Source organism: Dendrobates tinctorius, unplaced genomic scaffold (genome assembly GCF_039654945.1).
Source record: "Dendrobates tinctorius isolate UK_male_01 unplaced genomic scaffold, ASM3965494v1 ptg000155l, whole genome shotgun sequence".
Lineage (NCBI taxonomy): Eukaryota > Metazoa > Chordata > Amphibia > Anura > Dendrobatidae > Dendrobates > Dendrobates tinctorius.
In genome coordinates this window covers 22,323,669-22,351,609 of record NW_027361822.1, presented here as the reverse complement: position 1 = coordinate 22,351,609, position 27,941 = coordinate 22,323,669, and the positions used below count along the sequence as shown (strand labels likewise).

The following is a 27,941-nucleotide window of genomic DNA, read 5'->3' as shown; positions in this document are numbered from 1 at the left end:
TGTCAGGAATTTTGTGCAGTCCTGTGGGACTTGCTCCCGGTCTAAATCTTGTTCTCGTTCTAGTGGGTTGTTGATGCCTTTGCCTGTCCCCAGGAGGCCATGGACCCATATTTCAATGGATTTCATCTCTGATATGCCGGTCTCTCAAAGAATGACTGTTATTTGGGTGATTTGTGATAGGTTCTCTAAGATGGTTCATCTTGTACCACTCCCTAAGTTGCCATCTTCCTCTGAGTTGGTGCCCCTGTTTTTGCAACAGGTGGATCGCTTACACGGGATTCCTGAGAACATTGTATCTGACAGAGGAGTTCAGTTTGTGTCTAGATTTTGGAGGACTTTCTGTTCCAAGCTGGGAATTCAGTTGTCCTTCTCCTCTGCTTTTCACCCTCAGACCAATGGGCAGACAGAGAGAACAAACCAGACCTTGGAGTCGTATTTGAGATGTTTTATTTCCGCTGATCAGGATGATTGGGTTTCATTTTTGCCCTTGGCCGAATTTGCTTTAAATAATAGAGCTAGTTCTGCCACTTTGATGTCACTTTTTTTTGTAACTTTGGGTTTCATCCTCGATTTTCTTCAGGGCAGGTGGAGCCTTCTGCCTGCCCAGGTGTTGACACTGTGGTGGAGAGAATGCACCAGATCTGGGACCAAGTGGTGGATAAGTTATCTCTCTCCCAGGAAAAGGCCCAGCGGTTTTCCAATCGACATAGGACCATTGGTCCCCAGTTTAAGATTGGTGATATGGTGTGGTTATCATCAAAAAATATTGCTATGAAGGTGGCTTCTCCTAAGTTTAAGCCTAAATTTATTAGACCTTACAAGATTTTGGAGATTATTAATCCGGTCTCTTTCCGTTTGGCTCTTCCTGTCACATTTAAAATCCATAATGTGTTCCATAAGTCCTTGTTGAAGAGGTTTGTTGAACCAGTTGTTCCTGGGGTGGCACCTCCGGACCCTGTATTGGTTGAAGGTAACATGGAATATGAGGTAGAGAAAATACTGGATTCCCGTCTGGCTAGACGGAGACTCCAGTATTTGGTTAAGTGGAAGGGTTATGGTCAGGAGGATAATTCCTGGGTCTCTGCCTCTGACATTCATGTCAAAAGATTGGTGCGTGCCTTTCATCGGGCTCACCCTGATCGCCCTGGTGGCGTGGTTGAGGGTTCGGTGACCCCTCCTCAAGGGGGAGGTACTGTTGTGAGTTCATTTTCCCCTTAGTCACTGAGGTCTGGTGAACTCCCTATTCTGGTGAAAGAAGGTAATGAGCCTGATTATCAGGCACCTGAACCTGATGAGGATGACTGGCTGAGTGGAGTCACGGACTGGATATAAGGCTGCCGACGCCCTTCTGCCCTGCGGGTGATTTCTCTGTGGACTTCTAGGACACCAGTCTGATTCCTGCTCCTCTAAGCTAAGTTTTTCTGCTTTGCCTGTTTGCATTAGTGTTTTGTTTTTGTTTTCCTTGCTTTTCTGGATTCTGCCATTCCCTGCTGGGGTGAGCCGAATTTCCTTTTGCCTGTAGCTCTGTCTTCAGAATATTCCTGAGTACTGACATAGCTTTTTTGAAGCCTAGCGTCTTCAGGGCCTTTTTCACTGTCAGTCTGTTGGCTCTTATTTTCATAGGGTTTTTCACGGATTGCAGACAGTAGCCTTCCTGTCCTTTTCTATCTAGCTAGATTGGGCCCCGTCTTTGCTCAGTCTATCTTTCTGCCTGTGTTAGTGTTTTCATCTTGCTTCACCGTCATTATATGTTGGGGGCTGCCTATTGCTTTGGGGTCTGCTCTGGGGCAGTTTAGTTTTCCCATTTCTTTCTTTAGGCCTAGCTATTTCTCCGGCTGTGATCGAGGGGTCTAGGGCATCGTAGGAACCCCCCACGGCAACTGCTAGTTGTGTTGATAGGTTCAGGGGTCTGCAATCCGATAGCTGCCAACTTCTCTGGTTTTCTGGACTTAGCTAGCATTTCTGTTTTTGCCTCCTACGGTGACTCATTCATAACATAGGAATATTCTTAGACGACAACCAAACCATATCACCCACTTTAAACCGGGGACCAATGGTCCTATGCCGGTTGGAAAAACGCTGGGCCTTTTCCTGAGAGAGTGACAACTTATCCACCACTTGGTCCCATATCTGCTGCATTCTCTCAACCACAGTGTCCACACCTGGGCAGGACGAAGATTCCACTTGCCCTGAAGAGAATTGAGGATGAAACCCAAAATTACAGAAAAAGGGTGACATCAAAGTAGCAGAGCTAGCTCTATTGTTCAGTGTGAATTCGGCCAAGGGCAAAAATGAGACCCAATCATCCTGATCAGCAGATATAAAACATCTCAAATAATACTCCAAGGTCTGGTTTGTTCTCTCAGTCTGTCCGTTGGTCTGGGGATGAAACGTGGAGGAGAAGGATAACTGAATTCCCAGATTGGAACAAAAGGCTTTCCAGAATCTGGAAACAAACTGGACTCCTCTGTCGGACACAATATTCTCAGGAATCCCATGTAACCGAACCACCTGTTGTAAAAACAAGGGCACCAAGTCAGCGGAAGATGGCAACTTTGGGAGTGGTACAAGATGGACCATCTTCGAAAATCTATCACAAATCACCCAGATAACAGGCATTCTCTGAGAGACAGGAAGATCAGAAATAAAATCCATTGAGATATGGGTCCATGGCTTCTTGGGCACCGGCAAGGGCATCAGCAACCCACTAGAACGAGAACAGGGTTTAGACCGAGAACAAGTCCCACAGGACTGTACAAAATTCCTGATATCACGAGATAAGGCAGGCCACCAAAAGGACCGACTCACCAAATCTCTGGTACCAAAAATACCTGGATGACCAGCCAATGCGGAGCAATGAATTTCAGACATCACTCTCTCCACTGGTCAGGAACATACAATTTTCCCATAGGGCAACGCTCAGGTTTATCCTCCTGAAATTTCTCCAGGGCGCGTCTCAAATCGGGCGAAATGGCAGAAAGAACTACCCCCTCAACTAGGATGGTAGTAGGCTCGGTCACACTAAGAGAATCGGCAAAGAAACTCCTAGAAAGGGCGTCTGCCTTAACACTCTTAGTGCCTGGAAGAAAAGAGACCACAAAATTAAAACGCGTGAAAAACAAGGCCCATCTAGCCTGTCTAGGATTCAAGCGTTTGGCCGACTCCAGATAAATCAAATACTTGTGATCGGTGAGGACCACAACTTGATGTCTAGCTCCCTCCAACCAATGTCTCCACTCCTCAAATGCCCACTTCATGGCCAACAATTCCCGATTCCCCACGTCATAGTTGCGTTCAGATGGGGAGAACTTTCGAGAAATGAAGGCACAGGGATTCATCTTAGAAGCCACAGGGTCTTTTTGGGACAATACAGCTCCTGTGTCAGAGACACCGCACTGCACTTGCTCATAGAGCCAGTGCGTGTGTCCTGAGAACAGAAGCAGTGCTAAAAGATACCTGTAGAGGCGGGCAGCAGAGGTGACCATGCGTGCTTCAGGCTAATAGTGTTAGGGTCCAGTCAGCGCTGGAAAGTAAAGAGGCATAGGACCTGAGGACACTGAAAATGAATACTCTGCACGGGACCTATGGTCATGTGACTGCAAGGGGGCGGGGCTTAGCGTCCTGTATTCACATAGGACAGGACACCATACAACAACTCAGAGTCAGGCAAAACAGAGGTCACAGCAGTACGGGCAAACGAGGTACAGGAGGGACAAACAGACGGGTAGTCAGACAGAGCCAAAGGTCATACACAAGAGGGCGACGTGGTACCAAGGGGACAAGCAGAGAAGAGTCGGGTCACAAGCAGAGAGTCATACACGAGAGGTAGCGCAGTACAAGAGGGTCAGGCAGAACTCGTAACAGGGACAGAACCAGATCACAACCGAACAAGCAAGCAAGATATCAGGCAAAAGGCACACGTATACAAGAGGTCACTTAACTCAGCCGAGGGCAGGAGTATAACTGACACCGGACCCAGGTCCAGTGAGCACTAAATAGCCTCCTGCTGCCAGAGAGAGGCAGCACAATTAACCCATAGTCTAACCAGGACGGGTCAAAGCGAAATCCCGTCCTGGATCATGACAGTACCCTCCTCTCAATGGGGGGCCACCGGACCCCCAGGTCTCTCAGGGTACTTGGCGTGAAAGGCTCGGATCAACCGATCCGCATGAACTGATCGAGCAGGAACCCACGAGCGTTCCTCAGGACCGTAGCCCTTCCAATGTATCAGATACTGAAGGGAGCGACGGACCAACCTGGAGTCGACAATTCGTTCCACCTCGTACTCAGCCTGCCCATCTACCAGAACCGGTGTCGGGGAAGATGATGATCCCTCCCCACTGGACCTCACAGGTTTCAAAAGGGCCTTATGGAAAACATTAGGGATCCTTAGAGATGGCAGGAGACTCAACCGAAAAGCCACCGGGTTAACTGCTTCAGTAATTACATAGGGACCTATAAACTTGGGTCCAAGCTTCGCAGAGGGGACCTTGAGCCTTATATTTTTGGTGGCTAACCATACCTTATCTCCGACCTGAAACACTGGACCCACGGATCGTTTTTTGTCCGCAAAAAATTTAAATTTGTCCTGTGCCTTCGTAATGTTATTCTGGACCTCCCGCCATACCTCCCCCAACAGCTGGATCGTCTCGTCCGCCCCAGGACACCCAGAATTCAAGCGGGAAAATTCTCCAAAATGAGGATGAAACCCATAATTGCAAAAAAAAGGAGATGTACCCGTAGACTGGTTAGTGCGGTTGTTAAATGCAAACTCAGCCAATGGTAACACAGAACACCAATCATCCTGTCGGGCTGTGGTCAAACAAAGCAGAATTTGCTCCAGAGACTGATTGGTCCGCTCAGTCCGCCCATTAGTCTTTGGATGGTAGGCGGATGAAAAGGACAGACCAATACCCAACCTCCTACAAAAAGCTCTCCAAAATCTGGACACAAATTGCACTCCCCTATCAGACACCACCGACATTCAGGGGTACCCCATGCAACCGCACCACATGCTCCACAAACAATCTGGACAATGTTTCCGCATTAGGTAGAGCTGCCAAAGGTACAAAATGTGCCTGCTTACTAAACCTGTCCACTACGACCCAGACCACTGTATTACCCTTGGAAGGGGGAAGGTTGGTGATGAAATCCATGGACAGATGAGTCCATGGTCTCTCAGGAATTGGCAGTGGTACCAATTCCCCGGCCGGCCGGTTATGGGGAGTTTTCGCACGGGCACAAACCTCACACGCAGACACATACTCCCCAACATCAGTGGCTAAAGAAGACCACCAGAATATTCTAGCAATGGCCTTCCGGGTCGCTGAGATCCCTGGATGTCCACCCAGAACAGAGTCATGGAACTCCTGGAGGTCCTTGAGACGAAACTGAGCTGGCACAAAAAGTTTATCCACCGGCTTAGCTGAAGGTGCAAGAGCCTGGGCTTCTCAAATCTCCCGTTCCAACACATTAGAAACCTCTGCCACCACCACCCCACGCTGAAGAATGGAGGATGGAGGTTCCGGGGGGGGGGGGACACCGGATCAAGACTGCGTGACAACGCATCCGCTCTGATATTCTTGGATCCTGGTCGAAAAGTGATCGAGAAGTTGAATCGGGAAAAAAAAAGTGACCATCTAGCCTGTCTGGGAATCAACCTTTTAGCTGACTCAATGTAAGCTAGATTTTTGTGGTCCGTGATTACCGTTATAGGATGAACAGCCCCCTCCAAAAAATGCCTCCATTCTGCAAAAGCCAATTTTACGGCCAGAAGTTCCCGATTCCCCACATCATAGTTTCTCTCCGCAGGGGAGAACTTCTTTGAGAAAAAGGCGCAACGTCTTAAATTGGTCAAAGTGGCGGGTCCCTGGGACAATACCGCCCCCACCCCCACCTCTGAGGCGTCTACCTCAACAATAAATGGTTCAGAGGGGTCCGGTTGGATAAGAACCGGGGCCGACATGAAACATTTTTTCAAAAACTGAAATGCCGCTACCGCTGCGGTTGACCAATTCTTGATATCGGCCCCCTTTTGAGTCATGTCTGTGAGGGGTTTAACCACCTGTGAGAACCCCCTTATAAATTTCCGATAATAATTAGCGAACCCTAGGAAACGTTGCAGACCCTTCAAATCACACGGTTGAACCCACTCGAGAATGGCCTGCACCTTATTAGGATCCATGCGATACCCTTCAGCAGACACGATGAACCCCAGAAAGGACAGTTCCTGAACAAAAAATAAACATTTTTCAAGTTTAGCAAACAGACAGTTCTCCCTGAGCCTTTGGAGAACTGCCCGAACATGACCAATGTGAGTCTGTTTATCAGGCGAGTAGATTAAAATGTCATCCAAATACACCACCATAAAACGTCCAATCAAATCGGAGAACACATGATTTATGAAATTTTGGAAGACCGCTGGAGCGTTGGTCAGGCCGAAGGGCATGACCAAATTTTCAAACAACCCTTCAGTAGTGAGAAAAGCGGTCTTCCATTCATCTCCGTACCGGACTCGGATAAGGTTATACGCTCCCCGTAGATCTAATTTCGAAAACCACTTAGCTCCGGACAACTGATTGTATAAATCAGGAATAAGTGGAAGGGGATAAGTATTCCTCACAGTTATTTTATTTAACTCACGAAAATCGAGGCATGGGCGCAAACCACCGTCTTTTATTTTTACAAAAAAAGAACCCTGCCGCCACAGGAGAAACAGAAGGACGAATATGTCCCTTACGGAGGCTCTCGGAAATATATTCCTTCATCGCAGCCCGTTCCGGACCCGAGAGGTTATACAGGCGGGCTTTGGGCAATTTAGCACCTGGAACCAGGTCAATGGCACAATGAAATGGGCGGTGTGGTGGTAAAACCTCAGCCTCTTTTTCGGAGAAAACGTCAGTATAATCTATCAGGCACTCCGGAATGCCTTCTAGACCCACGGACGACACAGACACAGAAACAAGACATTTCTCAGAGCAATAGGGACCCCATTTAACAATATCCCGAGATTCCCAATTAATCACAGGATTATGCAGCTGTAACCAGGGGAACCCCAACACCAGTCCCGCAGGCAGGTTGTTCATTACAAAACATGAAATACGTTCCTGATGTAAGGAACTCACTTTAAGGAGAAACTCTTCAGTACAAAACACAATGTCATTCTTAACCAGTGGTGTTTTGTCAATAGCAACAAGGTGAATCGGAGTTTCCAACCTAACTGTCCCTAACTTACACCTGGCCACCAAGTCAGAGTCAATAAAGTTCAATGATGAACCGCAATCCACGAAGGCAGAAGTGGATGTGGAGACACCCCCACAACAAAGTTCCACTTGAAATGACATTTTAGAAAATGCAGAAAAGGGTACCTGAGAGCCTGGGTGACCACCACGATAATCACCCGGGCTCAGTCGCTTGTTGGTTAGTGGCCGGGAGGGGCAATCCTTTTTCCCATGTCCAGACTCGCCACTGTGAACACAGCTTTTTCTCACGTGCCGTTGTCTTTCTTCCTCCTTAAGGTTGATGGTTCCCATCTCCGTGATTTTCAATGAAGAACTGGCTCCCCTTCCTTGGGAGAATAATGATGTCTCGGTTTGTATCACTCCCCTTGCCCGTAACCTGCGATCCATTCGGACGGCCTGTGTCATAGCTTCCTCCAGGGCATCAGGTGGGGGGTGGAGAGCCAAGGCGTCTTTCAGATGCTCAGACAGGCCTCTACAGAACAACCCCCGGAGAGCGGCATCGTTCCAGCAGACCTCAGCAGCCCAGCGTCTGAACTCTGAGCAAAACCACTCGGCTGAGTGTTTCCCCTGGCAAACATTCATCAGCCTGTCCTCAGCCATACGCACCCGATCAGGCTCATCATAAATATGCCCCAGGGCCTCAAAAAATGCATCCACAGTCATACGCTCAGGGGCCGAGGTAGGAAGGGAGAAAGCCCAAGCTTAGGGGGCTCCCCTTAACAGAGACATAATGACCCCCACTGACTTTCATCCCCAGAAGAGTGTGGTCTTAAGGAAAAAAAAAGCTTACAGCCCTCCTTGAAAACTCTGAAGTCATTTTTATCTCCAGAAAAGGTATCTGGTAACTTCACTGGAGACTCAGGGGAAATTAATGTAACATCCCGAGCCCCCAATGAAAGAACCCCCTGCACAGTGTCGGCGATCAGCTGCTGAGACTGAGCCAGGACTCTTTGTTCTCCAAAGAGTTTCTGAGACATCTGTGTCAGATGCTTAACCTGTTCAGAAAGAGCGTGCATAGGATCCATCACATACACAGGTGAATGGGAGCAGAGAAAAAAAAATGGTATGGGTCAGTTATAATGTCAGCGACACCGCACTGCACTTGCTCATAGAGCCAGTGCGTGTGTCCTGAGAACAGAAGCAGTGCTAAAAGATACCTGTAGAGGCGGGCAGCAGAGGTGACCATGCGTGCTTCAGGCTAATAGTGTTAGGGTCCAGTCAGCACTGGAAAGTAAAGAGGCATAGGATCTGCGGACACTGAAAATGAATACTCTGCACGGGACCTATGGTCATGTGACTGCAAGGGGGCGGGGCTTAGCGTCCTGTATTCACATAGGACAGGACACCATACAACAACTCAGAGTCAGGCAAAACAGAGGTCACAGCAGTACGGGCAAACGAGGTACAGGAGGGACAAACAGACGGGTAGTCAGACAGAGCCAAAGGTCATACACAAGAGGGCGACGTGGTACCAAGGGGACAAGCAGAGAAGAGTCGGGTCACAAGCAGAGAGTCATACACGAGAGGTAGCGCAGTACAAGAGGGTCAGGCAGAACTCGTAACAGGGACAGAACCAGATCACAACCGAACAAGCAAGCAAGATATCACGCACAAGGCACACGTATACAAGAGGTCACTTAACTCAGCCGAGGGCAGGAGTATAACTGACACCGGACCCAGGTCCAGTGAGCACTAAATAGCCTCCTGCTGCCAGAGAGAGGCAGCACAATTAACCCATAGTCTAACGGGTCAAAGCGAAATCCCGTCCTGGATCATGACATCCTGCTCCTATCTCAGAAGCATCTACCTCCACCTGAAATGGAAGTGAGACATCAGGTTGCCGTAAAACTGGAGCTGAAGTAAATCTCTGCTTAAGCTCCTGAAATGCTGAGATAGCCTCAGGAGACCAATTCAGCACATCAGCGCCCTTCTTGGTCAGATCAGTCAGTGGTTTGACAATACCAGAAAAATTACCTATAAATTTACGATAGAAATTAGCAAAACCCAAAAACTTCTGGAGGGCCTTCATAGAAGTAGGCTGAACCCAATCATAAATGGCTTGTACCTTGGCCGGGTCCATTTCAATAGTCGATGGAGATAAGATAAATCCCAAAAATGAAATCCTCTGTACACCAAAGAGGCATTTCGATCTCTTAACAAACAGGGAATTCTCCCTCAAAATCCGGAACACAGTCCGGACGTGTTCCACATGAGAATTCCAATCACTAGAAAAGATCAAAATATCATCCAGATAAATGATCAAAAACTTATCCACAAAGTCACGGAAAATATCATTCATAAAGGACTGGAAGACAGAAGGGGCATTAGTGAGCCCAAAAGGCATCACCAGGTACTCAAAAATGTCCCTCCGGAGTATTAAACGCCGTCTTCCATTCATCCCCGTGCTTGATGCGAATAAGTTTATACACCCCCCCTGAGGTCAAGCTTAGTAAACCAGCAGGCACTCTTAACTCTGGAGAATAAATCAGACATCAGAGGTAACGGGTACTGATATTTAACCGTCATCTTGTTAAGGGAACGATAATCAATACACGGTCTTAATGAACCATCTTTCTTGGCCACAAAAAAAACCCAGCACCTAAAGGTGACGAGGATGGTCTAATATGACCCTTCTCCAATGACTTCTTAATGTAGGATCGCATAGCATCATGTTCGGGTACTGATAAGTTGAAAAGCCGAGCCTTGGGAAATTTACACTCAGGCATCAACTCAATTGCACAGTCATAACTCCTATGAGGAGGCAAAGACGCAGACTTGCTCTCACTAAATACATCAGAAAAATCGGCTAGATAATCAGGAATATCATGAGACTGAGGAGAGGTGGAGAAAACAGAAGCGTCCCTAAGAACACACTGACAATCCCAACTCACCACAGACCCAGATTAGAAAGCTACAGTGGTTGATAATGAAGTCTGGGTAAAGCACAATATTATATAGCAAATCGTTATCTCTAACTGTCCCTCAGAGTCTTGAACAGCAGCCTGTCCTTAACTGAATTCACAGCAGAGTGAACCCAAAATGGCGGCAGCGGCTTTTATAGTGCATCATGACATCATTTCAGCAGCCAATCACAGCCATGCCATTAGATAACATGCCTAACAGGATGTGCCCACACGTCTGAGGATTCCTCATTGGCTGAATCAAATCAAACTGGCTCATAGCATTATGGGAACTTCCGATTCCGGTATTCGATATGCAAAAAGTATCGGAACTCAGTATCGGAATTCCGATACCGCGAATATCGGCTGATACCCGATATTTGCGGTATCGGAATGCTCAACACTAATCCTCAATAATCAGAACCTCCCACTCCCGTTTTCAAGACTATACACGTGTTGAGCCAATTCTTTGGAATGCACTTCCCAGGTCATTACGATTAGTCCCCAATCCCCACAATTTTAAGCGTGCGATAAAAACGCATTTATTCAGACTGGCCTACCGCCTCCACACATTAACCTAACGATCCCTGTGCGGCACAGTCAAACGTTTTACCATAACCAGGTTCCCCGCATCATGTTCCCACATGCTTTATGCATCTATTAGCCCTCTGTGTCTGTACTGTTACACACTTAACATTATGGCTGGTCCAAACAATCAGGGCAATTGTTACCACCCACCTTTCGTGTCTACCTTTTTTCCTCTTAGATTGTAAGCTTGCGAGCATGGCCCTCATTCCTCTTGGTATCTGTTATGATCTATGTGATTATTGTTATGCTGTAATGTCTATTGTCTGTATAAGTCCCCTCTGAAATGCAAAGTGCTGCGGAATAAGTCGGCACTATAGAAATAAAATTATTATTATTATTATATACTATCACAGTGATCAAAATGAAAAAAATAGTAAATAACTCCCCCCTTTATCACCACCTTAGTTAGGGAAATATAATGAAATAAAGAAAATATATTTTCATTTTTCCATTAGGGTTAGGGTTGGAACTAGGGTTAGGATTAGGTTTGGGATTAGGGGTGTGTTGGGGTTAGGGTTGTAGCTAGAATTGAGGGGTTTCCACTATTTAGGCTCATCAGGGGGGTCTCCAAACGCGACATGGCGTCACCATTGATTCCAGCCAATTTTGCGTTCAAAACGTCAAATGGTGCTCCCTCCCTTCCGAGGCCAGACGCGCGCCCAAACAGTGGTGAATGTGAATTTTGTTCAGCGCAGGATCCCTCAGTTTATGTAAAAGATTATGCTAATTGTAACACCTCATTTGTCATTTACCAAATAGAGTGCCTTACTTGCAAGCTACAATATATAGGTTGCACCACATGCCCTCTCAAAGTTCCTATCAGGAGACATTTAAATTATGCGGTTAATCCGAATTCTATCGCTCCATCTGCAGCTTCAAAGCATTTTTTAAAACACCATAAAGGTTGTGTTGACTCCTTTAGATTTAACGCTATAGAAAAAGTTCACAGACCTTTGAGAAGAGGCAATCACAAACGCAAGCTGTTTAATAGAGAATCCTTTTGGATTTTCACACTGAACACCAGGACACCGTCAGGTTTGAATTATAAACAGGACTTGATAAAATGTTACAATTGATTAAAACAGGGTGGATTGATTTAAATCACGCCGATTTAAATCATGATTTAAATCATGATTTAAATCAAAAGATTTTTTTCTATTTAAATCGGATCGATTTAAATCATGATTAATCATGATTAAATCATCCTGTGCGGAACTGGCACAGGATGACACAAATGTCATTACATACGGTTGTTCTGCCCATTTGTTGCATCTTTTGGCAAAAGACCTGCATATTTTGGGTGTCAAGGAACATGTTGTAGAAATTGTTAAATATTTCCGCAATAATCATTTTGCACATGCAACCTACAAGGAAATGGGAGGACTGAAGTTGGTTCTACCACAAGATGTTAGATGGAATACCTCGGCTGACTGCTTGGAACTGTTTATTAACAACTGGTCAAAATTACTGTCCATTTGCGAAACACATCGGGATAAAATTGATGCTAATATACGAAGCAAAGTATTAAATCTTGGTGTGAAGAGAAATGCCGAGGACCTTTTGGAAAGGTTAAAGCCAATATCGATTGCGTTGGATAAAATGCAGAAAGATACTGCAACCATAGCTGATGCCACAGAAGTTTGGAAAGATTTAGAAGGTTCTCTAGATCTCTTGAACCTCTCAAACAATGTAAAGGTTGCAATACAGCACCGCAAGGACCAAGCATTAAAAGAAGAACACTATTTAGCCAATATCTTGCATCCCATCTACAGAGGGAAAAAATTATCTGAGGCGGAAATCAACTCTGCAATGGAGTGGCTCGCCAATACTAACCATGACATTGTGGCAACTGTGCTGAAATTGAAGTGTGAATCTGCACCATTTCAAAAATACATGTTTGCAGATAACGTCGTTAATGAACTAAAACCACTGGACTGGTGGAAGTCGCAATCACTTGTTCTTCCAGCAAAGATAATAAATCTAGCTACTCAGCTACTGACTGCATCGGCTTCATCCGCAGGAGTAGAGAGATTGTTTTCTTCATTTGGTTTTGTGCACACAACAGTCCGAAACCGCTTAGGAACTGCTAAAGCAGGACAACTGGTTTTCCTATTAAAAGTCCTAAATAAACAGTAGGCTTAAAGGACTGATGTATTCACTGAAGATGTTTGCTTACTTCAAACGTTAGAGATAGGCTATTGTTAAAAAGTACTTACTCTCTGTAGTTCAATTCTGAGTGTTTAATAGTGCAAATAAAAATTATTAGGTTTCATAATCAACTGTTTTAATATTTTTATTTGTGTAAAACAATTAGATTTGCAAAAAGACAAAGTTTTGCTTGTGTACAACTTGATTAAAAAATCTGATTTAAATCAAATGATTTAAATCAAAAAAATCTGATTTAAATCAAAAAAATCTGATTTTTTTAAAAAAAAATCAAGATTTTTATCCACCCTGAATTAAAATTGCTTGATAATTTTTCTCATGTATATATACTGTTTTCCTTCAGAGGTTTTAAAAAAAAAAAAAAAAAAAAAATTCTGTTTTTTTCTTTTTTCCTTTGGTTTTAATTACTATGGTACACTCATTATTTAAATGATGTTAATTGTCTGACCAATTATGTTTGACTTCCAAGTATATGTTCACATGCTTTGTAACCAGAACACAGATCTTGATGAAGACTGTTACGTCGAAACGCGTCATCTGTTTCTGAAGTGTTTTCCTACATGCCCGGCAATCCTGTGCCATTCATGTTTTAACCTAATGGATTAAAGGTTATATTTTAGTCTGTGATCTACTCGCTGTTTTTTTTTTTTTCTCTTCATAAAGTGACAGTGGTAAGAATTGCAAAAATTGGCCTGATCATTAAGCTGCAAATTGGCTGTCACTAAGGGGTTAATGCAATGTCGCGGCGACCAAAAAAAACTTAATTGTGACTTTTTTATCGCTACGTCGTTTAGCGATCAGGTTAATTCTTTTTTTTATTGATAGATCGGGCGATTCTCAACATGGCGATACCAAATATGTGTAGGTTTGATTTTTTTTTATTGTTTTATTTTGATTAGGGCGACAGGGGGGGTGATTTGAACTTTTATTTTTCTTCATATTTTTTAAACACTTTTTTTTTTTTTTACTTTTGGCATGCTTCAATAGCCTCCATAAGAGGCTAGAAGCTGCCATAGCGCAATCGCCTCTGCTACATAGAGGTGATGCTCAGATCACATCTATGTAGCAGAATGACATCATTGTTATGAGCGCCGACCACAGGGTGACGTTCATAGCAATCTGCCATCAACAACCATAAAGGTCTCGAGGAGACCTCTGGTTCTGATGGCAACGCAGCGATGACCCCCGATCACGTGACGGGGGTCGTCGCTGCACGTATTTCCTGACAAGCATCCAGAAGTGCATTTAAATGCCCGCATTCAGATTTTGACAACGGCATTTAACTACTTAATAGGCGCTGGTGGATCGTGATTCCACTCATGCCTATTGCGGGCACATGTCAGCTGTTAAAAACAGCCGACATGTCACGGCTTTGAGTTGGGCTCACCGCCAGAGCCCACCTCAAAGCGGGGTGATACTGTCAGTTAACGTACTATTCCGTCAGCTGGCAGTAAGGGGTTAATATGTGTGGATGGGTGTTTCCCTCTCGGTCCTACTAAGTAGCTGTTATCTGGAGCTTGCAGTGCCGGTGCGCATTACTCTCTTTTTTACGCTGTAGCGATAACCTTACAACATAATTTTGGATTGGAAAAGGAGAGAGGCGCGGACAATTTGTCGTCATTTTGGTTTTAGAAAAATCTGTAATGAAATATATCTGATTGCTTCTTGTTTCTTACACCAGAAATATTACTCCAATGCCTAACTGAAGTACTATTTCAGGTGAGGCGCAAACCACTAAGAAGATGCACCAAATTAATTAAACAACGTCTCTTAATGAATTTGGCACATCTTATTTCTCCATCTTCCTCATTATGACCGGTGTATTTTGAAACATCAGTCTTAAAGGTAACCTGTCAGCAGGATTGTGAACAGTAACTTACAAACACTGTCAGGTCTGTGCTGTTATACTGATTAAAATGATAGCTTGGTTTATTAAATCCGTCTTGTGGTTGTTGTTTAATCTTTAGTTGCAGTTTTGCGTTAATAAGTTCGTGCTTAGGTGCGGCCTGTGGGGGGGATCTTCATGTGGTGCTCAGATTAGGTATTCATAATGAAGACTGCTGACAGGTCATTGATCCCTCAGTGACCTGCCCCCTATTTTATATAATGAATATAATTTCTTGATGTAATAATTTAATTCATGGAAATAAAAAAAAAAAAAGTTTAAAAACGGCACCGGTGATCCGATGAAGGCCCCCCGAAGCACGAGCATATCATTAACTTAAAACTGAAAATAAAGATTAAACAACAAATATGGATTTCATCAACCAAGGTATCATTTTAGTCAGTATAATGGCGCCAATCTGACATTGCCTGTAGGTTACTGTGCACAATCCTGCTGACAGATTCCGTTTAGTGAATTGGGGTCATCTTAAACTCATTAATACAGTTGTGTGAAACAGCGTTTGCCCCGCTTCGTGATTTTTATTCTTTTGCAAGTTTGTCACACTTAAATGTTTAAGTAAACACAAAGTGCAGTTTCTAAATGAAGGTCTTTATTATTGGAAAAAGAAATCCAAACCTGTTTCACTGTGTGACCACCCTCTCTTAACCCCAGCCTATTTTGACCTTAAAGACCTGGCAATTTTTTGCAATTCTGACCAGTGTCCCTTTATGAGGTAATAACTCAGGAACGCTTCAACGCATCCTAGCGATTCTGAGAATGTTTTTTCGTGACATATTGGGCTTCATGTTAGTGATAAATTTAGGTCGATAATTTTTGCGTTTGTGAAAAAAATGGAAATTTAGCGAAAATTTTGAAAATTTCGCAATTTTCAAATTTCAAATTTTTATTCTGTTAAACAAGGGAGGCATGTGACACAAAATAGTTAGTAAATAACATTTCCCACATGTTTACTTAACATCAGCACAATTTTGGAAACAAAATTTTTTTTTTGTTAAGGAGTTATAAGGGTTAAAAGTTGACCAGCGATTTCTCATTTTTACAACAAAATTTACAAAACCATTTTTTTTTTAGGGACCACCTCGCATTTGAAGTCACTTTGAGGGGTCTATATGGCAGAAAATACCCAAAAGTGACACCATTCTAAAAACTGCACCCCTCAAGCTACTCAAAACTACATTCAAGAAGATTATTAACTCTTCAGGTGCTTCACAGGAACTAAAGCAACGTGGAAGGAAAAAATGGACATTTTAATTTTTCCAACAAAAATTTTCTTTTAGCATCAATTTTTTCATTTTTACGTGGGTAACAGGATAAAATGGATCATAAAATTTGTTGGGCAATTTCTCCTGAGTACACGGATACCTCATATGTGGTCATAAACCACTGTTTGGGCACACGGCAGGGCTCAGAAGGGAAGGAGCGTCATTTGACTTTTTAAATGGAAAATATGCTGGAATATTTAGCAGTTGCCATGTTGTGTTTGGAGAGTCCCTGCGTGCCGAAACATTGGAGCACCCCCAGAAGTGACCCCATTTTGGAAACTAGACCCTCCAAGGAACTTATCTAGATGCATAATGAGCAATTTGAACCCCCAGGTGCTTCACAAATTGATCCGTAAAAAAAAAAAAAAAAAAAAAAGTACTTTTTTCACAAAAATGTTCTTTTAGCCTGTTTTTTCATTTTCACATGGGCAACAGGATAAAATGGATCCTAAAATTTGTTGGTCAATTTCTCCTGAGTACACCGATACCTCATATGTGGTCATAAACCACTGTTTGGGCACACGGCAGGGCCCGGAAGGGAAGGAGCACCATTTGACTTTTTGAATGGAAAATTAGCTCCATTAGCGGACACCATGTCGTGTTTGGAGCAGGGCTGTGGAGTCGGTAAGCCAAACCTGCGACTCCGACTCCTCAATTTCCCTTACACCGACTCCAACTTCACGACTCCCACATATATTGCTTATATTTAAGTGAAAAATTTATTGTAGTACAATGTGAACATCAGACATTTAATCGTTTCTATGATCCGATAATCAAGATATTTAGATAGAACATAATATATATTTATTGGAATACAACTATAGAACACAAAAAACTGTAATAAATTGTAAATATGTAATACACGATGTAATATCGATTACATACATACGGTACAGACCAAAGTTTGGACACACCTCATTCAAAGAGTTTTCTTTATTTTCATAACTATGAAAATTGTAGATTCACTCTGAAGGCATCAAAACAATGAATTAACATGTGGAATTATATAATTAGCAAAAAAGTATGAAACAACGTCTTATATTCTAGGTTCTTCAAAGTAGCCACCTTTTGCTTTGATTACTGCTTTGCACACTCTCGGCATTCTCCTAATGAGCTTCAAGAGGTAGTCACCTGAAATGGTTTTCACTTCACAGGTGTGCCCTGTCAGGTTTAATAAGTGGGATTTCTTGACTTATAAATGAGGTTGGGACCATCAGTTGTGTTGCGCAGAGGTCTGGTGGATACACAGGTGATAGTCCTACTAAATAGACTGTTAGAATTTGTATTATGGCAAAAAAATAAGTTTTTATGCCTTCAGAGTGAAGAAAACGCTTTGATTGAGAAGGTGCGTCCAAACATTTGGTCTGTACTGATATATATATATATATATATACACACATACACTCACTGGCCACTTTATTAGGTACACCATGCTAGTAAGGGGTTGGACCCCTTTTGCCTTCAGAACTGCCTCAATTCTTCGTGGCAGAGATTCAACAAGGTGCTGGAAGCATTCCTCAGAGATTTTGGACCATATTGACATGATGGCATCACACAGTTGGCGCAGATTTGTCGGCTGCACATCCCTGATGCGAATCTCCCGTTCCACCACATCCCAAAGATGCTCTATTGGATTGAGATCTGGTGACTGAGGAGGCCATTTGAGTACAGTGAACTCATTGTCATGTTCAAGAAACCAATCTGAGATGATTCGAGCTTTATGACATGGCGCATTATCCTGCTGAAAGTAGCCATCAGATGTTGGCTACATTGTGGTCATAAAGGGATGGACATGGTCAGCAACAATACTCAGGTAGGCTGTGGCGTTGCAACGATGCTCAATTGGTACCAAGGGGCCCAAAGAGTGCCAAGAAAAAAATTCCCCACACCATGACACCACCACCACCAGCCTGAACCGTTGATACAAGGCAGGATGGATCCATGCTTTCATGTTGTTTACGCCAAATTCTGACCCTACCATCCGAATGTCGCAGCAGAAATCGAGACTCATCAGACCAGGCAACGTTTTTCCAATCTTCTACTGTCCAATTTCGATGAGCTTGTGCAAATTTTAGCCTCAGTTTCCTGTTCTTAGCTGAGAGGAGTGGTACCCAGTGTGGTCTTCTGCTGCTGTAGCCCATCTGCCTCAAAGTTCGACGCACTGTGCGTTCAGAGATGCTCTTCTGCCTACCTTGGTTGTAACGGGTGGCAATTTGAGTCACTGTTGCCTTTCTATCAGCTCGAACCAGTATGCCCATTCTCCTCTGACCTCTGGCATCAACAAGGCATTTCCGGCCACAGAACTGCCGCTCACTGTTTTTTTTTTCTTTTTCGGACCATTCTCTGTAAACCCTAGAGATGGTTGTGCGTGAAAATCCCAGTAGATCAGCAGTTTCTGAAATACTCAGACCAGCCCTTCTGGCACCAACAATCATGCCACGTTCAAAGGCACTCAAATCACCTTTCTTCCCCATACTGATGCTCGGTTTGAACTGCAGGAGATTGTCTTGACCATGTCTACATGCCTAAATGCACTGAGTTGCCGCCATGTGATTGGCTGATTAGAAATTAAGTCTTAACACACAGTTGGACAGGTGTACCTAATAAAGTGGCCAGTGAGTGTGTATATATATATATACACACACACACACACACACACACACACACACATATAAACACACACTGTGACTTATCTCGGCTAAGATAGAGCCTAGATCCTCAGGCTACATTCACACTATGGGCGTAGCCAGGATCAAACCTGGGGGGGGGGGGGGGGCAGAACCTCATACTGTTCCGCAGAATTTCATACTGCACACCTCAGCTGCTGCAGAACCTCATACTTCACACCCCTACACTTGAAAATAAAGCCTGCACCATAAGAAGATGTGGTGGTGAATGCAGTCTATTTATTCCAACTATCAATTGATGTTGATGTGTTACTGAAGAATTTGAACCCCCAAGTGCTTCACAGAAGTTTATAACGCAGAACCGTGAAAATAAAAAAATATATTTTTTCCCCTCAAAAAATGATTTTTAGCCCACTAATTTTTATTTTCACAAAGGTAATAAGATAAATTGGACCTCAAAAGTTGTCCAGTTTGTCCTGAGTACGCTGGTACCCCATAAGTGGGGGGGGACCACTGTTTGGGCACACATTGGGGCTCGGAAGGGAAGTAGTGACGTTTTGAAATGTCGACATGATGGAATGGTCTGCGGGCGTCATGTTACGTTTGCAGAGCCCCTGATGTACCGAAACAGTGGAAACCCCCCACATTTGACCCCATTTTGGAAACTAGACCCCCCTAAGGAGCTTATCTAAATGTGTGGTGAGCACTCTGAACCCCCAAGTGCTTCACAGAAGTTTATAACGCAGAACCGTGAAAATAAAAAATAATTTTTTTCTCCACAAAAATTTAACCCCCAATTTTTAATTTTCCCAAGGGTAACAGGAGAAATTAGACTCCCAAAGTTCTTGTGCAATTTTTCCTGAGTACACTGATACCCCATATGTGGGGGTAAACCACTGTTTGGGCACACGTCGGGGCTCGGAATGGAGGCAGCACTGCTAGACTTTTGAACGCAAAATTGGCTGGAATGGTGGCGCCATGTCGTGTTTGGAGACCCCCTGATGTGCCTGAACAGTGGAAATCCCTCAATTCTATCTCCAACCCTAACCCCAACACACCCCTAACCCTAATCATAACCCCCAACACACCTCTAACCCTAATCCCAACTCTAACCCTAATCACAAACCTAACCCTAATCCCAACCCACCCTAGCCCTATTTCTAACCCTATCCCTATTTCTATCCCCAATTGAAAAATAAAAATATTTTATTATTTGTCCCTATGGGGGGTGATAAGGGGGGCGGTGATTTACTTTTTTTTATTTTGATCACTGTGAGAGTTTATCACAGTGATCAAAATAAAAAAAAATGAATCTGCTGCCGAGAAATGCGCATGCGCCCGCTATTTTCCAGGATGGTGGCGCCCATGGACCGGGACAGCCAGAGGGGGTTAGTGAGTATCGTGGGGGGGATTGGAAGGTGGGGGGGAGCAGAGGGAAGAGGGAGGGGGCAGATTGTGACAGCGGTGGCCGATCGGCGCCGTCAGTCGGCGGGGGGGTTAATTTAGTGTTTCCAGCCATGTCCGATGCTATTTCAGCATCGGCCATGGCTGGCTTGTAATATTTCATCAATTTTCATTGATAAAATATTACTATCGCTCTGATTCTGTTTCACTTTTAACAGCCAATCAGAGCGATCGTAGCCACGTGGGGGCGAAGAACAAAGCCCCCTGTATCTGCGGGTTGGGTGACCTTTCATTGACCCCGGTCACCCGATCCGCAGGGGGGCTTTGAAGTCATGACACAGGGTATGCGTCATGGGTTGGATTGGCACCGACTTTCATGACGCATACGCTGTGTCACAGTTCGTGAAGGGGTTAAAACACATTATCTGTGGTTTATCACATCTTCAGGAAGCTAAGTTCAATTTCCCTACTGCCCGTGTTCTCAATCAAGAAATCACTTAAATGGGACCTGCCTGACAAAGTGAAGACCAAAATTTCTTCAAAAGCTAGACATCATGCTGCAATCAAAAGAAATTCGGGAACGAATAACAAAGTAATTGAGAGCTATGTGTCTGGAAAAAGTTATAAAGTCATTTCTAAAGCTTTGGGACTCCAGCAAACCACAGTAAGAGCCATTATCCACAAATTGCGAAAACCTGTAACAGTGGTGAACCTTCCCAGTTGCCGGTTGACCAAAATTACCCCAAGAGCGCCGCCACACATCATCCAAGGTCACAAAGACCCCACAACAACTTTCAAAGAACTACAGGCCTCACTTGCTTCAAGTTAAGGTCAGTTTTCATGACTCCATCACAATAAATAGACTGGGCAAAAATGGCCTGCATGGCAGAGTTCTAAGATAAAAACCACTGCTGAGCAATAAGAACATAAAGGCTTGTCTCAGTTTTGCCAGGAAGCAGCTGGACAAAAGTTGAAATTTTTGGAAGGTGTATGTCCCATTATCCATATGGTTAAGAAGTAACACAGCATTTCAGAAGATATCATACCAAAAGTAAAATATGTTGGTGGTAGTTGATGGTCTGGGGTTGTTCTGCTGCTTCAGGATCTGGAAGACCTGCTGTGGTAAATGGAACCATGAATTCTGCTGCCTAACAAAAAATCCTGAAGGAGAATGTATGGCCATCTGTTTGAGACCTCAAGCTGAAGCGCACTTGGGTTATGCAGTAGGACAATGATCAAAACGCACCAAGTCCACCTCTAAATGGCTTAAGAAAAACAAAATTAAGACTTTGGAGTGGCCTAGTCAAAGTCCTGACCTTAGTACAATTAGGATGCTGTGGGATGACCTAAAAAAGGCGGTTCATGCTTGGAAACCCTCCAATGTGGCCGAATTACTACAATTCTGGAAAGAGGAGTGAGCCAAAATTCCTCCAGAGCGTTGTAAAAGATCCATCGCCAGTTATCGCAAACGGTTGATTGCAGTTGTTGCTGCTAAGGGCAGCCCAACCAGTTATTAGGTTTAGAGGGGCAGAACTTTTTCATACAGGGCCTTGAAGGCTTGGAATTCTTTTTCCCTTTATAATAAATAGCTTCATTTTAAAATGACATCTTGTGTTTACTTGTTTTATCTTGGTCTAATATTTAAATTTGCTTGGTGATATGAAACATTTAAGTGTGACAAATATGCAAAAGAATAGGAAATCAGGAAGGGGCAAACACTGTCACACAACTGTATGAGTATTGGGGTATAGAAAAGGGAATCAGTTCCTAATGATGATGTAAGCCTACTATACTCAAAAAAAAAAAAAATGGCTCCCGTCAAATGTTTCTACAAAGAAGAAATGGATCATAGATGTAAATAATTAATTGCAATATGTTTATTACTGTAATTTACACAATATAAAAACATTTGTTCAGACATGGAGATTGTGGATTTAAAGAAACCACAATGAAAGGCAGATCACAGATTGCCAGTTAGGGTGTTAGTAAAAAAAAAAAAGGAAGAAATGTTGGGTATTTTTTTTTTGGGAGGGGGGTGTTCGTGATACTCTTATGCATATAGTGAATATATAAATATACATAATATATATGAAATATATAATGCTAATGTTATATTGCTTTTTTGATAAGAGAGGTCTATTAGGAACTGCATACACTTTAATTGTAATGTAAGTACCAAGTTGCTTTTCCTTATTTGTCGTTACTGATTGTCTCTTATGTGTTGTCTTGCAGTGTTTGTATAAATAAATGGATTCTCCTCTGTGTGAGTTATCCGGTGTCTATGACGACTTGAATGATCTGCAAAACATTTCCCACATTCTAAACATGAATATGGCTTCTTCCCTGTGTGAAGTATCCGGTGTCTAAGAAGACTTGAATGATCTGCAAAACATTTCCCACATTCTAAACAGGAATATGGCTTCTCCCCCGTGTGAACTATCTGGTGTCTAAGAAGACCTGATTTATCTGCAAAATATTTCCCACATTCTGAGCATGAAAATGGTTTCTCCCCTGTGTGAGTTCTCTGATGGACAATTAAATTTGCTTTCTGATTAAAACATTTCCCACATTCTGAACATAAAAAAGGCTTCTCCCCGGTGTGAGCTCTCTGGTGTATAACAAGAAGTGATTTCCTTGTAAAACATTTCCCACATTCTACACATGAAAAAGGCTTCTCCCCTGTGTGAATTTTCTGGTGTCTAAGGAGAGTTGAGTTAACTGCAAAACATTTTCCACATTCTGAACAGGAAAAAGGTTTCTCCCCTGTGTGAATTCTCTCATGTCTAGCAAGCTCTGATCTGTTGTCAAAATATTTTCCACACTCTGCACAAGAAAATCTTTTCTCTTTCATATGATTTTTGAGGGAAAAATAATTTATGTTTTCTGCAGTTGATAATGGATTATTTGGTGTAAGAGCAGTTTGATTTTTCATGCCTCTTTCAGGACTTTTATTTTTCTTAATAGTTTGTGATAAATCAGAAGATAGGACCAGATGAAAAGGATCAGATGATAGATCTTTGCTGTCAAGAGATGATGTAATATCTGGAGTAATGGCATTCACTTCAGTTATATCTTGTGTAATATCAAGGTCATCTGATTTAGAAATTGCAGATGTCACTTGTCCCTGTGATCTCCTGGTACAGTCATCTGCCAATAAAGAATATTTTAAAATAAAATATCTTTAAAAAATATATTTGTATATTTCTAAAATATACATAAAAATTGCAAGTTATGTAGACAAAACCAGTTGACGATCAAATATTAGACCTCTGCGCACGAACAAGTAGAGCACGATAAAATAAAGAGTCAAGGGCGCTAAGCGCAATTAAAGGTACAAAGCTGCAGGTTACAAGACAAAACCACCTAGTTTGTCCAATAAAAACAATTAAAAATTGCATAGTTTAGAACTTGCGCTATGAATTTACCCTAAAATAAAATAATAAATAGATAAATACTATCAGCTATGTAATAATTAAAAAAAAAAACAAAAAAACTTGATAATAAAAAGCTTAGTAATAAAAATAAGTGCCAATAAAGAGTTACCTTGGTATGAGTTCTGAAAAAGCTGGATGATCCGCTTTTCAGAGCTTAATGTGAAACTGAATGCAGCGCTTGGACTGAACACAAGCAGGCGCTGGTATCTTATATCACGGGCGTCTGTCACCGGCCGGGTCAGCGTCCTATTTGTATCTCCTGCAGCACTTCACCATCTGGAGAGTTTCAACTGTGAACGGAGCGCTAAAAAGAGGACTATCCAGCTTTCCCAAGAGGACTTTCCTCTACAGGCTACTACTCATCTATTCAGTTTCAGAACTCATACCAAGGTAACTCTTTATTGGCACTTATTTTTATTACTAAGCTTTTTATTATCATAGCGCAAGTTCTAAACTATACATTTTTTAAGTAGAGCATGATGTTCAACTCAGTTTGTTTGTTCTGCCTGTAAGATCCTGGAATAATACACCAGCAAAAATATTATGTAGGCCAAAATTATACTAATAAAGCTTACTTCAACAGTAAAAGGGTCTCGGAAAATGTGAACACAAAAGGGAAAAAAATATTTTGCAATATTCAGATTCTTTTTTCATCACTTAAATAGGAAAGAAAAACAAAAAAAATTGAATTTTTTCACAATTTCGTCCCAATCAGTACTTTATTCCCGTTTTTCATTATATTCTCTGGTAAACAGAATGGTTTCATTCAAAACTACAACTTGTCCTAGAAAAAAAAACAAGCACTAAGAAGTCAATGATGACAGAAAAAAAACACAGTTATGGCTCTTGGAAGAAGACAAGGAATCAACAAAAGTGTAAAAAAAGAGAAATACTTTGGTCCTTAAGGGGTTAGGTTCATTTACTATTCTGATAATGAACATTTTTTTATTTTCTGGCCTCATCCATGGATGGCTCCAGTACAAGTTATTGCATAATGGACATTTGTAGAATTCTTAATAGAGAAGATATATTTTAGGCTCTTGACGGTAAATTAACGGACCTTTATATAGTAATTATTGTCTTTTTTTTTTTCTAACGCCATTTTGTAAGGAATTTATAAAAGCTCATGTGGGTGGGTTGCCTGGCATGCATGTGCCCACTGTGGGATAAAACCAATCTCCTTTATTTCTTACAGTGCCGAACTTTGGATAAAAAAGGGAAAAATTACTGTCACAGATATTAATACAGGGATTTGTTATACAAATAGGATTAGAGGATTCAGATTTCTCTCTTTAGATGGACACAATACGTTTTATTCAGTCTTCACCCCATTTTGGGGTAACATGCTTTCATGAATTATTTATTGTCAAGTGAAATCTGTAAAGGCAGAATTAGTTTCTGTTACACTCAACGGTGTTGCACGTGGATTTATGGACCCATGTGCTACAGGGCCGAGCCTGCTCAGGGAGGGGCTTAAATAAGCAGCTACCAGGTGTTCACTGGAGCTCCTGATGGTGGAGAAAGACTGGGCTGCAGGTACCACTCCTGGGGAGATTCCAGTACTGCAGCTGCTGAAGCCAGGGGTGATTAGGGCTAGGGCTGTGTTCAAGCACATCGGTCTAAGATACTGGATCAGGGATTGGCCGCACATGGACCGGGGAATAAAGTTCAGGCACTGGCCGCACCGAAACCAGGGGACTTCACAACTGCACTGGTAGAACTTGTTGCTTGTCGACTCCCTAAGGGAGAGGGAGTCTTTAACACAGGATGATTCCCAGCAATTGGCTTGGATCCATCTTGTAGATGCTTATATTATACTATATGCCTCTCAGCTTCAGGGCAGTCTCACACGTCCAGATAATTCTGGAACTGGAAAAAACGGTATCGGAGCTGTCCGTGTTTATATGTGGTACATCAGTTTGGCACACGTGTGGCAACCGTGTGCCGCATCAGGACCACACGGACAGCGCTACAGTAAGCGCTGTTCCCCTGCGGCTGGTGCTGAACCCGGCTGTCATTCTTCTCTCCTGCTCTGCCGGCAACAGCGAGCAGGAGAGAATGAATGAAATAAAACCCGACGTGGGGTCCCCCTCTGTTTGTGGAACATCCAGGCAAAACTCACAGCTGGGGGCTGCTATTCTCAGGCTGATAAGGGGCCATTGATCTTGGCTCCTCCCAGCCTAAAAACAGCAGCCTGCAGCTGCCCAGAGAAGGCGCATCCTATTAGATGCGCCTATTCTGGAGCTTTGTCGGGTTCTTTCCACTTGCCCTGTAGTGGTGGCAAGTGGAGTTAATAAGGGGTTAAAGTCACCTTGCTATTGTAAGGTGACATTAAGCCCGGCTTAGTAATGGAGAGGTGTCAATAAGACACCTATCCTTTACTAATCCTAGAGTTACTCAAGGGTTAAATAAACACACACAATATGAACAAAGTATTTTAAGGAAAGAATACACTACACAATTTTAAAATCTTTATTAGACTCCTAATCACATATCGAAGCCATTGATTTCCTGTAAAAAATAAAAAAATAATAAACTATTAATATCCATACCTGTCCGGTGCTCAGTCAAGACCCACTGCGTAAACCATCTAGAGGGTTAATCAGTTTACAGCCGGAGTGCTGCTAATGTGACCGCTCCGACTGTGAACTACTGGGGAATGAATGGAAGCAGCGCGCACAGGTTCTGTGACGTCACCGCTAGTTACTGAGCATGTTACCGACTTATTCCGATTTTAAGAAAAACGCGCATGTTACCAATCACAAATCCAAATGTACCATATTCGTGCCGAATTTATGTTTGGCGATCGTTTTCCGAACATATAATTAGAGATGAGCGAATAACACCCCATTCACTGTGCAGCTCTCTCACCATGAGGGTCAAGCCTCAAAGGCCTATGAATGACAGATCTAACAACTTGAGTCAGCTCAGAGCTGAATAAAAGGCTTGCTGCCATGCAGTAACATGCAGTCTAAACTGCTTTGTTTAGTCATCTACGATGCCATAAGGCAATTGGTATAGCACACAAAATCGCAAGACAATACATTTATATTTACATTTATATTTGCGTGTGTAACATGAAAAAATGTGGAAAAGGTCATGGGGTACGAATACTTTTCAAGGCATTGTATATGCGGTATCAATGTTGTTTGAACCATATTAGTAAATGACAAAATACATTCTAACAAATGGCATATTAGCGGCCATTCCAACCTTCCTTTCCTTTCCTGAACCATGAATCCACTTTACTGGCCATGATGAACTTTAATATACTGTATCTTGTATTTTGTTGGAGAGGGAGAGATCGGGAACTTGCGTGTGTACTTTTGTGTATTCTAATGTTTATATTCAAAATCTTTCAATAAAGAAATAGAATTAGACTTACCGGTAATTCGGTTTCTAGAAACCTTCCACGACAGCATAGGAGGAGGTAGTCTCCACGCCCTAATGGGGGACAGGAAGCACTAGAGGTTAAAAGGTCCCTCCCTCCTCCCTCTCACCAGTGACTTACAACTGATTACCATAGCACCGGTTACCTTTAAGATTCTCAGAATTTGTCCAAGAATGCAGGGAGGGAAATAGTGGTGTCGTGGAAGGTTTCTAGAAACCGAATTACCGGTAAAACTAATTCTATTTTCTCTAGGAACCTTCCACGACAGCATAGGAGGCATAACAACCTATACTGCACTGGGGGGGGGGGGGGGGGGGGGACAACGGCCTGAAGAACTTTTCGGCCGAAGACTAGATCTCTGTTGGATACAAGGTCTAATCTATAATGTCTAGTAAATGTATGTAAGGAGGACCAAGCTGCGGCCCTACAAATCTGCTCTGAAGATGCGCCTGCCCTCTCAGCCCATGACGTAGAGGTAGATCGTGTTGAATGCGCCTTGACTCCAGCAGGAGGAGTGATGTTTTGCATCAGGTAAGCTTCAGAGATAGCCTTTCTAATCCAATTGGCAATGGTGTTTTTCGCCACCTTCTTCCCTCTGTTTGGGCCAGAGGTATGGATAAATAGGTTGTGGTCGACTCTATAGGGTTTGGTACACTCCAGGTAGTGGAGAACTACACGTCTTACATCCAGTGTATGAAACACCTCTTCTTTGGGGTTTGCTGGGTTTTGACAAAATGACGGGAGGACTATATTCTGTGACCTATGGAAGTCAGACAGTACCTTCGGCAGAAAAGATGGGTCAAGAGAGAGAACTATGGAATCATCTCTAATAGTTAGGTAGGGTTCCCTAACTAAGAGCGCCTGCAGCTCTCCTACTCGTCTTGCTGAAGTTATTGCTACCAGGAAGGTGACTTTACAGGCGAGAAGCTGAGACGTGCAGGATGACAAGGGCTCAAAGGGAGATTGAGTGAGTCCCTTAAGCACCACATTAAAGTCTCATGTTGGGACCGCTATAAGCTTCT

At 43.1% G+C, this 27,941-nt stretch overlaps 1 long non-coding RNA gene and 1 pseudogene across 1 annotated transcript in view; one reads left to right on the top strand and one right to left on the bottom strand.

Moving 5' to 3' along the window:
- Positions 1-22,580, top strand: part of LOC141051141 (uncharacterized) — a 42,508-nt gene extending 19,928 nt beyond the window's left edge. The window contains exon 2 of the long non-coding RNA XR_012220577.1: positions 22,327-22,580. This is a non-coding gene — a long non-coding RNA (uncharacterized lncRNA). The remainder of the gene's footprint in view (positions 1-22,326) is intronic.
- Positions 1-27,941, bottom strand: part of LOC141051121 (uncharacterized) — a 108,150-nt pseudogene that overhangs the window by 70,044 nt on the left and 10,165 nt on the right.